Source organism: Miscanthus floridulus, chromosome 15 (genome assembly GCF_019320115.1).
Source record: "Miscanthus floridulus cultivar M001 chromosome 15, ASM1932011v1, whole genome shotgun sequence".
Classification (NCBI taxonomy): domain Eukaryota; kingdom Viridiplantae; phylum Streptophyta; class Magnoliopsida; order Poales; family Poaceae; genus Miscanthus; species Miscanthus floridulus.
Genome location: NC_089594.1, coordinates 72851966 through 72859935, shown reverse-complemented (window position 1 = coordinate 72859935; position 7970 = coordinate 72851966).

Here is a 7970-nt window from a genome sequence, read left to right as displayed (position 1 = left end):
GCGTTTATCATTTTTCTTGCAGCCCAGCCCAGTTAAAAGCTGAGGTGACTATGAAGGTGGCCATGTTTCCATGTCCTCCTTTTATTAAAATTAACCATCCAGAACCATGCATTAAGTTGGCGACAATAAAATACTATTACGGCCTTACTCTTGTTACAATGTGTCCGGCAAAATATAAGTGGGTTTTAGGAACCATAGCTTGTTATCAACTTGTGGAGTGTGTGTGACATGTGAAGTACACTGTGTGCCCCCTCCCCCCTCGTGGAAACTCACAAGGACACCTCCTTTTAATGTTTTACATGACTTGAAGGTTGGAAGGTTCTTTTTCTCAAACATTCTTGCATTTCTTTCCTTCCTAACTTCTCAACACAAAAAAATTGTGAGGAGCACAACCCATTTCTTGCCTCACAAGAGATGTTTGCCATGTTAGACCACCACACTGCAGGACATTATTACTGTGTTGCCACGTGCTATATGGCCGGCGTGGTGATGTGCAGTCGAAGTATAGCAGTAGCAGCGTTACACTTGGCGAATTTGTCGCCTGTCCATGATCGGCGAAGAAGAGATGCTAGCCGTTGGTGCTTCTTGGCTGATTAATTGGGCCAACACTACATGGCCAAACAAATAATGAGTTGCCAGCCCTTTCCTCCATAGTTACGCTTTGCGAATTGCTCCGACACTACTCTTCCCCCCTCCCTCACTGCGGTGGTGAACCCTAGTCATGGTTATTATTTTGTCTGGGTCTATGATTTTTATTTTTAAGTAATTTGAAAGGTTTGGTTCATATTTCCTCCTCAAATTAAAGGAATCATCCTACAACCATTGACTGCTAGCTGTTTTGCTGTTGTAGTCTATTCGATTGCAATGTGTAGACTAGCTTGTTGCTCGAGTTGGCCCCACCTAAACTCTTATTATGGGTCTACCACCGTAGGTGCATATATAATTTATAGCTGGAGTATGGAGGGTACAATCAAGTAGTATATATGCATCCTCATACTCATTGTCGATATGTTTTTCGTTTATTCCATAAAAGAGCGCGTGAGTGGAAGGCAAAGAATAAAGCTATAGTTGTGCGAGTCAGGTAGCTCATATGGATGGGCTGATAGTTCTATGGCCTTTATATAATGTGATCTGTGTAGGCATGGGAGGCACTGGGAACTCTATTGTTACCAGAAGACGGTAAGTAGCCCTCGTTCATATTGCTTTTTGAAAGCTTCAGATAAAACTATATACAAGAATTTAAACATGGTGGATGGCATCTTGCAGAATGTTGTGTTAGCGGCATGAGAAGCAGTATCCTGTGGGTTCTTTGCACATGCAGTAGCAGGAGCTGGTCGCCGTGAAGAATTTCCGTTGTGACAGCCATAACCATTTACTCCTGGGGATGACCATGCTTCATCGCTGTGGAGTACCATGTGGGCCCACAATTTAATCCTTCGGTGGTCACTACCTTATCACACCACGTCACCACTTCCACAGTCTGTGAGGTTTGCCGTGGAGTAGTGAGTGAGACAGTGACACACACCCTCCTGGTTGCCGTCCACTAGCACACAAGGAGTTGGAGAAGGAGCGCCTTATTGGTCACGGGAGAATGACAGACTCAAATTTGTATCTTTATATATATAACTATATTTATGTCTAAACTCTATACACAAAAAATTTCTCCCACCAAATTTTGGACTGTGGGAAATGCACCCCAATTTCATCTTCTAAAGAAGCTAGAGAAGAAGCCCCTCCGCCAGCCACTCCGCAAGCCTCGCCGCCGCCCAAGCGTGCTGCCCGGAGTCCGTGCGTCCGCAAGGACGGCGGCGGCGAGGCCCTTTCCGCGTTCCCCTTCTTTTCCTCCGCAGCCTTCCTCTCCTCTCCTCGGTGTTGGGCTCGCGACGGCTGAAGCTGCATGGTCGCAGGGGCTGCTCCCTCGCCCGGATCCGGCGGCCCCATGGCCGGATCTACGGGTGCGGCAGCAGGGTGCGCCTGGGTGGCTCCAGGCGACGACGCATCGGGCGGCGGCGTCAAGGGCCTCTTGGCCAGTGGGTTTCGCGTTCTGGTGCGGCCATGGTCGGCCGGCAGCGACCATCACACACCGGATCCCGTCCACATTGCACCGGATCCATGTCCCCTGGCTCAGATCCGGCGGCCCCCGCCCCTGACTCGGCTCCGCCCGCCGGCGTGCACGCTGGTGGGGCCAGGTGGCGCGGCGGCTGGTGCTGGCGAGCGGCGCTGCTGCGGCCACGGCCTGCGGCGCGTGCGCCTCCCCCGGAGACTGCTGTTGGAGCCGCCGCTGGGTGGTTCCTGCGTCTGCCGCCGGACGAGCAGCAAAGGCTCCATCGGTCTTCTCCGGCTGCGTCAACACTCCTCCGACTCCGGTGCTCGTAGGGTGGGGTGTTTGGCAGTGCGGGGTGGACGGAGATGAGGGTGGTGCGGCCAGTAGCGTGCGCCGTCATACATCGTGGTGGTGTGGGCGGCTGCTCTGGCTTTGCGTCGTCGACGCCGTGGTGGCGTGGATGGCGTCGTCCTGCTCGTTTTCGCGTATCTGTAGCGTCATGGTGGCGAGGCTGATGTCGGTCGAGCGGGCACACTTGACTCTCATGGTTCGTCGGCAGGGATGAGGCGCCATGGCGAAAGCTATACCCATTTGTTGGGTCGATAACGGCGACGCCTTTGGGCGCTGTTCTCTTCCTTGGAAGCGTTTATCGGAGGGCCCTCTCCCTCGGATTTGGAGGCGTCGCTTGGAGGGTGGTTCCCTGTCATGCTGTGGTGGTGTGGAGGCCGATTTGGTCTGTCGGAGCCGCTCTACCTTGTGTCGTGCATGCTGTGCTTCTCTCCTCTTCACTTTGGTCCGTCCAGCTCGGATGTTGGTGTCATCGCACTTCGCAGTGGCTACTTGGTCACTGACGGTTTGACCTCGCGACTACCTGGTCGCTTAAGGCTTTCTACGACGTCTCCCTCGTAGTGGCTACCTGGTCACTGGTACGACGTCTCCTTTGCAGTGGCTACCTGGTCACTGGCGGTTTGACCTCACGACTACCTGGTCGCTGGAGGCTCTGGAGCTCGTTGTCTCCTTCGCAGTGGCTACCTGGTCACTGGCGGTTCTACCTCGCGACTTCCTGGTTGCTTGAGGTTTGCCACCGCGGCTGGACCCTCCCGGTTGGCGACCATTGTGCGGATGTACCTCTTGTGGCAGGCATAGCTTAGTTTCTGGCTTTTTTTCTCTTGTTTTCTTGCTGTGTTCGTCGTTGTCTTGGGTTCGCGTCGGTAATCTTGGGATTACTAGCGACTCCTCTGTGTCAACTATGTGTTGCTTCGTGGTTTGTAACCTGTGCTATGAGGGTTCTCTCGTAGCTGCGTCGTGTATTTGTTTGGATGTTCTCTGCTTCCTCTTAATGAAATACGTGCTACAGTGCACGTTCGAGAAAAAAAATTGGACTGTTATATTCTCTCGCGGATCCTTCTGTTCCTCCACTCCCCTGAGCATAAGTGGCTGGTTTTAATAGTAATAATACATGATGAATTAGAGATAAAAGTCCTTAGTGGCTCATCTCATCCTTTGCTCATATATATATGACCACAACACAGAGTTCAATTCCAATACATATTGGAATAGATGACGTAAATTGTGTGTTTTGTTCCAACACATGAACATATTTGCTAGTTATGTCATGGACCACAACACAGAGTTCGATTCCAGTTGCGTCATGGACATTGAAGAAGGAAGAAAAACATGCGCTTATTTCTTTCTTCAATGAACTCAAAGTCCCGATGAGTTAATGTGCGAACCCGAAGAGGCTAGTGAACATGAGAGAACTCAAGTTCAACTATGGCCCTATGAAGGCCCATGACTATCATCTCATTATGACTCAGCTGCTCCCTGTTGCCCTGCGTGGTTCTTCAACGCGATCTCAAAAAAGGTCATTGATGTGTCCATGCTAGAGTAGCTACAGCGGGACATAGCCAAAACTCTCGTTAGGCTTGTTCCTGCCGACTTACTTTGATATCTCATTGCATCTACTCATTCATCTTGTTGACCAAATTAGAGCCCTTGGCGTAATGTACCTGCATCAGATGTTCCCTTTCGAAAGATTGAAGAAAGTTTTCAGGAGGTATGTTAGGAACAGATTCAGGCCAGAAGGGGGCATGGTTGAAGGATTGTCAACGAAGGAGGCCATTGAGTTCTGCACATATTATCTAGACATCAAAAGGGTCGGAGTTCTAGAATCTCATCACGAGGGAAGACTACGTGGCAAAGGAACGATTGGGGAGAAATCTATTACAGTAGATGACCCTGTTTCTTGCAGATAGGCATAGTTCGCTATTCTCCAGCAAGCCAAGGGTGTGATGCCATACATTGATGAGCACAGGCAATCGCTGCAAACTCTGTATCCGAGCAGGTCACAGGCTTGGCTGGATAAAAAACATAAGGAGGAATTTGTCAACTGGTTGTGACGTCACTTGCTTGGAATAAAGTTGGGTAATCAACTGGATACCTTAGCCAAGGGACCTTCGAGTACATATCTTAAGTACCAAGGGTATGCGATCAATGGATTCACATTTTACACAAAAAAGCAAGATGGAAAGAGCATATACCAAAATTGTGGTGTTCGTTTTGATGATCACGACGAAAATGACAACGTGCACGTGACATACTATGGTTTCATAAAGGAGATATGGGAGCTAGCCAATGGTCCATTGAAGGTAGCTCTTTTTCGCTGCCAGTGGGTCTGGCTCGAGAAAATCAACACTGACAACGAGGGGTTCAATGCCGTTGATCTCACTAAGACCGCATACAGAGACGACACCTTTGTCCTTGCAAGAGATGTTATGCAAGTCTTCTATGCAAGGGACAACAAGACAAAATAAAGGCTAAAAGTAGTCCTAGAAGGGAAAAGGAAGATTGCCGGTGTTGATGGAGTGACGAATGAAGAAGACTACATGGGCTATCAGGAAATGCCTCCATTCGGGGCGAACGTACCCCTACCTATCATTCAAGAGGGTGATGAACCTGCTTACGTACGGCTTGATCACAATGAGGCCCTCATTGTTGATGCACCTAAAGACAGTTAGATTATTGTTAACTATGTAATCATTATGCACATAACCATGAAGGATGTTTGATCCTGATGAAACTCTCATCTCCTCTCTCCTCCTCGTTAATACTCTGCCAACTCAATAAATATGCCAACATATCATAGCAATTAATGAGAATGAAAGTTATTTAAAACTACCACTAAGACAGACCTTATTACTATTCAAACACTCAATTAGACACCGGACGTAATATTTCTAAACTTTACTCTCTGAATTTAAACACCAGCTAAATATTAATATAAATATATATGTCTATACTTCCGATAGAAGGACATTAGGGCAGCCATTCTCTTCCACTACTAGTTGTGAGGGATCCATAGCTCCTCAGTGCCACTGGTCCCCAACCAGTTTGTAGTCCCTGCTCACAATACTCGAAGGAGCCCTGCCCACAGTTAGCATTGAGCAAAGGTGTAGTAGCTCCATTCCCCCTCCAACCTTCATTGATCATTGATGTATGTGCTCCTAGAGATTTGAATGGGAATGCCCATGGCTTGTGTGTTGACTATTGAGTGATCCATTTACTTGATGCGTGTATTGTTCCAGTCTCCAGATCAGGCCGAGATGAAGAGGAACGCTAAGAAGGCCCTGTAGAAAGAAGGTGCACAAAGAAAATTCATTTAATAGTTTATAAAATTGAAACAAAAATTTTGGGCTGCCTGGGACTCAAACATCGGTCTCAGGGCTAAGTCAAGGGGTCTTAACCATTGCGCCAGTAGGAGGAGTTTGAAAGAAAACTAAAAGTTATCCTACTTAACACCAAACTGCTACACCACTTCACTGTCGGCTTGGAGAATGACCCGGTAGTGACATACCCCCATCACTGTCGGTTTATAATCAAAACCGATAGTGATGAGCTATTTCCTGAAGTAAATTAATAATTTATAAAATAGAACAAAAATTTTTAGGCCGTCTAGGATTCGAACACGGGTCTCGGGGGCTAAGTTGAGGGGTCTTAACCATTGCGCCAGTAGGAGGAGTTCGAAAGAAAACGAAAAGTTATCCTACTTAACACCTAACTGCTACACCACATCACTGTCGATTTGGGGAATGACCCAGTAGTGATGTACCCCATCACTGTCGGTTTACAATCAAAATCGGCAGTGATGAGCTATTTCCCGAAGTAAATTAATAATTTATAAAATAGAACAAAAAAATTTGGGCCACCTGGGACTCAAACATGGGTCTTGGGGGCTAAGTTGAGGGGTCTTAACCGTTGCGCCAGTAGGAGGAGTTCGAAAGGAAACAAAAAGTTATCCTACTTAACACCTAACTGCTACACCACATCACTACCGATTTTGGGGAATGACCCCTAATTGGCTGCGATGGCAGCAGGGCCCTTCACTGCCGGTTTTGGTTCTTCACAGTCGGTTGCTCGAACTGAAACATAAGGCTCCATTCACTGTCGGTTTTTAAACTAAAACCGACAGTGATGTGTAGATGCTCCTCACATGCCAAGAGTGCTCCCACTGAACACAACAGTTGGAACACTACTCTCACCTACCCCGACAACTTTAGTTTAGAAATAAAAATGTACCACGACTGCTAGCCCCTATAAATGGCCCTCGGCTAGGAGCTAGCCTCTCCATGCATGTTGGTTTCAGCCACTGTTCGCCTAAACGGCCGTTTAGCCCGTTTACACACCGTTTAAACGCTACACGGTGGTACACCGTTTCCGTTTAATCGGTTGTTTTGACCGTTTAAACGGCCGTTTTTCCCGTTTAAACACCCGTTTTGCCCGAATAATAGGCTAAACGGTAGGTGACCGACTGTTTACCGTTTAGCGTTTAGGATAACACTGGTTTCAGCCAGGCCTTATCAGCCATGATACAATGTTTTTCTCTCACAATAAACCACAGATATCGTTATGCGTCGTAGTCCACCAAAATGGTGCACATAAGAGGTACTAGAAGAATGCTACTAAAGATAGAGCAATGCCGAAGATTGGAGATGCCACGAGGTTCACAGAGCCATCCGCTGTGGTGCGCATCTGGAAAAAGGCCATGTACAGACAAGGCAGATTCATCGATGCCACCTTGTCATCTTCAACCGGTATAGCTTGTAGACCACCTCGGTGCTGCTGTTTGCCCCTAGTTGGTGCTAGAAGAATGATACTGATGTGGTTACATTATAATGTGTTGATACACATTGATTGTAATATTGACCTATACGCAAATAGGTCTTTGTTAGCGTATATGGAATTTTAGTGTAAGGTCTTTGTTATCGTATATGTAAGTTATTTCTAATATTTTTGTTATTTTTTATGTATTTCATTACTATCTAAATAAATATATCATTGTTGTTAAAACTTTCCCACTGTACTATCTAAATAACTATATCCTTTACATATATGTACCTTCACTGTCAGTTTTACTTATAAACCGGCAGTGATATTAACTTTCACTGTCGGTTCTATTTAAAAACTAGTAGTGATATTAACTTTCACTGTCGGTTCTACTTAAAAACAGGCAGTGATGTCCATGCCCCCTATATAAAACAAACCGTCGGCCACATACATCGATCCCACCCACCTACGAACTCTCACAGTCTCATTTCTTACGTTTCACTCTCACTTCTCAAGAAATCCTCTCTCTCTACGTGATTTGGTCATGGCTCCTATATTTTTCAAGGGTATTGATATGTTGTCTTCTCCAACATTCTATCTATATTCATTTGATCTATATTTATATTCATGCATTCTATATTTAGATATATTCTTATTCCTTGCATTCGATCTATATTTAATTATGTTGCCACATTTTACTTGGAAGAATTTTTTGTGCATATATTTTATGTTCATATTTTTTTAGCATTTTATCGATCAAGTGGTATGAACAACAAACCTCCCCCACCACAAGAACCAGGTTTCTACCTTGGCGATGAGCCAT